The following is a 6,188-nucleotide window of genomic DNA, read 5'->3' as shown; positions in this document are numbered from 1 at the left end:
ATACTGGGCTAGATGGACCTTTGGTCTGACCCGGTACGGCCTTTCTTATGTTCTTATAATCTCTCCCACATATATTTTGGATTGTTCATCCCTTTTTCCATTCCTCTCTCTGAAATTTTCTTTCTTTCTGGTGCAGGTAGTGATCTATGCCTGGATTCTCTGTGTCTCCCATCAGGTGATGGGATGGTGAGTCAGAATGAGGAGGAGAAACTCCAGCAGCAAGATGCTGAGCAAGGAGAACCACATGGAACTTTATCAGGAAGACCCAAAGGGAATGTTTCCAGGAGTTATGCACTCCCAGAAAAACCAAAAGCCTGTGAGAGACAGCAGAGGCCAGAGGAAAACTTTAGTAGCCACTCAAACCTTATAACAAGCGACAGAATCAACTTGGAAGAGACACGCTACATGTGCCATGAGTGCAGGAAAAGCTTCACTCAGAGCTCTGCCCTTATCACACATAGGAAAATCCACATGGGTAAGAAACCTTATGAATGTTCTGAGTGTGGGAAATGCTTCATTTATCGTTCAGCCCCTCATCTTACATCAGAGAATCCACACAGGAGAGAGGCCTTACACATGCTCTGAGTGCGGGAAAAGCTTCAGTCAGAACTCGGACCTTATCAGACATCAGAGAATCCACACACGGGAGACGCCCTACACGTGCGCTGAGTGTGGGAAAAGCTTCAGTTACAGCTCAAACTTTATTAGACATCAGAAAATCCACATAAGAGAGAACTGTAATAAATCCCTTGACTTGGGCTGGGCAAAATAAAAAAAAATAATCACATTTTCCTAATTCCCACATTGTGATTTTTGCACCATCTTCACCGTGGTCTCTCAGCTCCCCCAGATCAGTTACCTGCTTCTGCCTTTTGCAGCTCACCCTTCTTTGGGGTCTGTCCTGTGATCTTTTCTATCAACTCCTTTCCTTTTGAGCCAGGAATGTTCATCAGCTCCTGGAGGTTTGATCCCAACAAGGTACACTGAGGCAAAAAGTATCTGTGCCTGACATCCACTAGGACTGTACGTGGCGTTGGCTGCTCAAGTTAGTGATCTTGGTGTAAAAAGACAATTAGAGTTGTTGTGCAGATGCAGCCCAGGTGCAGTGGTTGGCATTAGCTTTCCCCTTGACCTGACCTAAACTCCATCACTTTCCCTGGTCTAAACAAACTCTGAGCATCACGGTTATACTGTTCCCCCATTTCACAGCAATTGTTAGTCATCGAGTTCTCCCTTCGGAAACCAATTGTTTCATTCCCAGTTGCTCTGTTGTTGCTTCAGCTTGTGCTGCAGAGCAGATATTTTTGCTACTATTTTCCTCACTTCAAATATATTGAACTATAAGAAAGAGCAGGAACAGGGCAGGGATAGGGGAAAATGTCATTTCACCTGCTATAACAACAGACATAGTTAGGGTAAGTCAGAGGGATTCCCTTATTCCCCATCACCATTCCAATCCCCCTGGGTTTCAGTTGGTTAGGTCAGTATTTTTTCTAAAGGGCTGGGAAGAGGATTCCCTAGTACCGTATTGTTCCGAGTATAGGCCGCTCCTGATTATAAGTCGCACCCTTAAAGTTTGGTGCTATTTTAAAAAAATTAAATTTTTAACTTTTTTTAACTTAAAGAAAATATACACATTAGTAGAACAGTAAAACAGTATTTTATTTAATGAATAGGAAGACATGTACCAGTATTTTTAACACTTTTAACACTTTTGGTAGTCCTGCTTTTGACGGCATATGTTATATACTCAGAAATATTGAAAACTATTTTGTAGTTATACTGTAAATAAAGAAGGGAAAAGGAATGGACAACAAGGAGACTGATGGGAACAGTTCTCACCCTCTCCCTTGCACAACCATTAACAACATTAGCAAATGTGGTTAGGGTTAGGGATCATGGCCCCCCCCCCCCCCGGACTCCTGCCCCATCCAACCCCCCGTGTTCCTTGACACCTCCCCCCACCCCAGGGACCCCTGCCTCATCCAACCACCCCTTCTCTCTGTCCCCTGACAGCCCCTGGAACCCTTGCCCCTGACTGCCTCCCACCGCCCCATCCAACCCCTGATCCTTTCTAACTGCCCCACCAGGACCCTTGCCCCTATTCAATCCCCCTGTTCCCTGCCCTCTGACCCCCCCAACCCCTATCCACCCCCCACCCCGAACTCCCCTGCCCTCTCTCCAACACCCCCACCCTGCCCCCTTACTGCGCTGCCTGGATGTGGCTGGCGGCACTACAGTCCGGCCGCGGCTGGAGCCAGGAGCCCCGGGATGCTGGGCCAGGGCAGGAGTCACGCGGCCGGAGCCCGGAGCTGGAGGCTGTGGCGGGAGCCGGACGGCCAGAGCCAGGTAGCTGGCCGGCCAGAGTAGGGCGGCCGGGAAGGGATGCGGGGACGCGGGGCCGGGGCTGGGCGATGCGGGGCCGGGGCTGGGCGGCGGGGGACATGGCCGGGGCCGGAGCCGGCCAGCGGGGGATGTGAGGCCAGGGCTGGCGGAGGTGGGTACGCGGGGACGGGCGGCGGGGGCCGGAGCCGGGCGGCGGGAGGGACGTGGACAGGGCCAGAGCCGGGCGGCGGGGCCGGAGCCAGGGCCGGCCAGCGGGGCCGGAGCCGGCCAGCGGGGGAGGCGAGGCGGGGCGGGGACGCGGGGCCGGAGCAGGGCGGCGGGGGAGGCAGGGACGTGGCCGGGGCTGGAGCCGGGCGGCGGGGGAGGCGAGGCCAGGGCCGGCGGGGACGTGGGGCCGGAGCCGGGCGGCGGGGACGCGGCCGGAGCCAGGCGGCGGGGGACGCGGACAGCAGGGGACCTACCGTATTGTCCCGATTGTAGGCCGCACCCCTAGTTTAAATACTTACATTAGGGTAAAAAAGTGCGGCCTATACTCGGGACAATACGGTAAATGATTTGGAACTAAGCAAAATACCCATGTATTTCACGACCAAAGCAGTTGTGGCCCAGGCCCAGCAGGAGGTCGCTCCTGAAGAGATCTCCTTCCTAATCAGCTGCATGTTGCCTATTATTTGGGAAATACAATCCCTATTGAGGTAGGGATGGAAAAATGGAAATGACATTTCTGTTCAGCTCACCCCTGGGAGATGCTGCAAATGTGTAGAAAATGAAATCCTTGTTGAATGTGATATAGCTGCAGAAAGATACCTATTTTTAATAGAGACCTGGCATTTGGTGCCTTCCAAGGATTCTAAGCTGCACCTGAATTTAGTCCCTAATTTAAATCTGTGCCTCCAGATTAAAGAAATAAAAGGGCATAGTTGCGGGAGTTGTACCTCGCTATCGCTACTGATCTGTTGTGCGGTTGGTGAAGAATTCTATTCCAGAGAAGTGTCAAATTACCCCACGTAAGGTCAAAGATTTGACAAGAACTCGGGTAGAAATTGCAGATACTAGTGGTTGATTTTCACCCCAGAGATGGAAGCTATGGTGACCTGTGGCCCAGGTAAACTATTTTTAGAACCTGCTCCCTAATTAACTGGCACACTCATAAAGGACACCATTATTAAATTGGGAACAACCGTCTTTTACCATCTGGCTCCAAAGTTAGATGAAGCACAGAGAGAAACAGCTGATTCCTTCAGAGCCATTCCATGCCTATGGGTCCCAATCTGGCTGCCTTGTTGGACAAGAAGCACTTCCCTGCTGGGCAAATGATGGTAGCCAATGGGGGAATGTATCAGATTCCAAGTTCAGACTGCAGGATACATGAATGCTGAGTCCCGAGGCTGTGATTTGGTGTCTTAGTTTTGCTAAGGAACTAGAGTGGGGGAATAGGTGAGAGCAATAGCATTTATGGGACTAGAGACCCTGGATAGACGGTAACAATTTTATTAGTAGTATTTCAAATGGAATTTATTTTGATAAATTTTAAAATAAATCTTCTGTTAGGAGAAAAATTACTTGAGACAAGACATGTAACCTTTATCCAGTTAGAAGGTAACAGCCACAGAGTTTCCCAGGTCTCTTGTTTGCAAAGCAAAGACGTCACATCAGGCAGGAGATGTCAAAATCTGAAGTGGTGATGGGTGTGTGATAGGAGCTTTTCTGGGTTTTTTTTTATTATTATTATTATTTATTTAATTAATTAATTTTTGTTTTGTTTTTGCAACCAGTTATTTGTATAGGTGGTGAGGCCGCTTTTCCTTTTGAGCACAGCTGTTTAACCCTCAGGCCTGGCTCTGGAAACCTCCTCAGTGCTGGCCTCGTGTTTCTTTCATGTTTGATATGTTTGGGGTTCACACATCCGCACTCCATGCTGTTCACAGCAACAGATACTTTGAGAAACCTGCTGGGTTAAGTGGGCCTTTTCCAAACGGACATTGGCCCAAAGTCTGCCTCAATTCAGCTGGATTGGGACAGGCCTGTATCACAGGAGTGGTTCACACCTGATTTGCCCAGAGACCTTGGGGGAGGTGTGGTGAGAGAGGATAAGTAGGAATCAACAACAATGAAGTTAAAGGCAATGGTGAAAAACCCTCATCTTGCAGGTCAACAAGCCTGTTCTGTTCATTCCCTCTGACGCATCTGGCACTGGTCACTCTCAGCAGCACACTGGGCTAGACGGACCATTGGTCTGACCCAGTATGACCAGTCTTAGGTTCTTAGTTAAGCCATCTACGGCCTTGTCTACACTGGCAGGTTTCTGTACAGTAAAACAGATTTCTGCGGTGTAACTCCTGAGGTGTGCACACTGCCAAGCCATTTAGTGCACAGAAACTGCACAGTTACAGCGCTGTAAAAATCCACCCTGACGAGAGGCGTACAGCTTTCTGCGCCGGGGCTACAGCGCCTCGGTACCAGTGTAGACACCCTGCTCGATTACAGCGCTGCAACTGGCCTCAGGTACATGTCCCACAATCCCTGCTCTCTCCTTTATGGTCAGTGGTTTGAACTGCACAGCCCTCAGGTGACCAACTGTGAACCCCACCCTTTAAATTCCTTGGGAATTTTGAATATCCCACTTCCCACAGAGACTGATTATGGTTACAGACCCCTCCTGAAATTAGAGCAGGATATTGTAAAGCTTTATCTCACAGTACAGTAACACAATTCAAACCTGTCGGCACAGAGGAGAAAGCACTCCTTCACTTCACATTTATAGCTACTGATCTCCCTGACAAACTTCCTTTTCTCGGGGCTGCTCCCAGCAATTTAGGGAGTTTTTCCTCTTCTCCCGTCCAGCTGTGGTTACAGGACTGCAGCAGCTCCCCAGATGGCCAGCTTTGCTCTTTCGCTTACATCAGGCCTGCACAACATGCGGCCCGGGTGGGCTCACTGTGCGGCCCATGGGAGGTGAGTAGGCAAGTGGCAGGTGAGAGAGCGGGGCTGAAGAGGCGGGTGGGCAGTGGCGGGGGCTGAGTCAGCGAGCCAGGGGGTGGGGGGCTGAGGAGGTGAGTGGGGGTCAGTGGCGGGGGCTGAGGAGGCGAGCCGGGAGGGTGGGGAGCTGAGGAGGCGAGTGGGGGGGCAGTGGTAGGGGCTGAGGAGGCGAGCCGGGAGGGTGGGGAGCTGAGGAGGCGAGTGGGGGGGCAGTGGCAGGGGCTGAGGAGGCGAGCCGGGAGGGTGGGGGGCTGAGGAGGCGAGTGGGGGGGCAGTGGGGGGGGCTGAGGAGGCGAGCCGGGAGGGTGGGGAGCTGAGGAGGCGAGTGGGGGGGCAGTGGCGGGGGCAGAGGAGGCGAGCGGCGGGGGTGGGGGGCTGAGGAGATGAGTGGGTGGGCAGTGGCGGGGGCTGAGGAGGCGAGCCGGGAGGGTGGGGAGCTGAGGAGATGAGTGGGTGGGCAGTGGCGGGGGCTGAGGAGGCGAGCCGGGAGGGTGGGGGGCTGAGGAGGCGAGTGGGGGGGCAGTGGCAGGGGCTGAGGAGGCGAGCCGGGAGGGTGGGGAGCTGAGGAGGCGAGTGGGGGGGCAGTGGTGGGGGCTGAGGAGGCGAGCCAGGGGGGTGGGGAGCTGAGGAGGCGAGTGGGGGGGGCAGTGGTGGGGGCTGAGGAGGTGAGCAGGGAGGGTGGGGAGCTGAGGAGGCGAGTGGGGGGGGCAGTGGTGGGGGCTGAGGAGGTGAGCCGGGAGGGTGGGGAGCTGAGGAGGCAAGTGGGGGGGGGCAGTGGGGGGCTGAGGAGGTGAGCCGGGAGGGTGGGGAGCTGAGGAGGCGAGTGGGGGGGCAGTGGGGGGGGCTGAGGAGGCGAGACGGGA

The sequence above is a fragment of the Mauremys mutica genome, chromosome 18 (genome assembly GCF_020497125.1).
Source record: "Mauremys mutica isolate MM-2020 ecotype Southern chromosome 18, ASM2049712v1, whole genome shotgun sequence".
Taxonomy (NCBI): domain Eukaryota; kingdom Metazoa; phylum Chordata; order Testudines; family Geoemydidae; genus Mauremys; species Mauremys mutica.
This window is presented reverse-complemented; position numbering follows the sequence as displayed.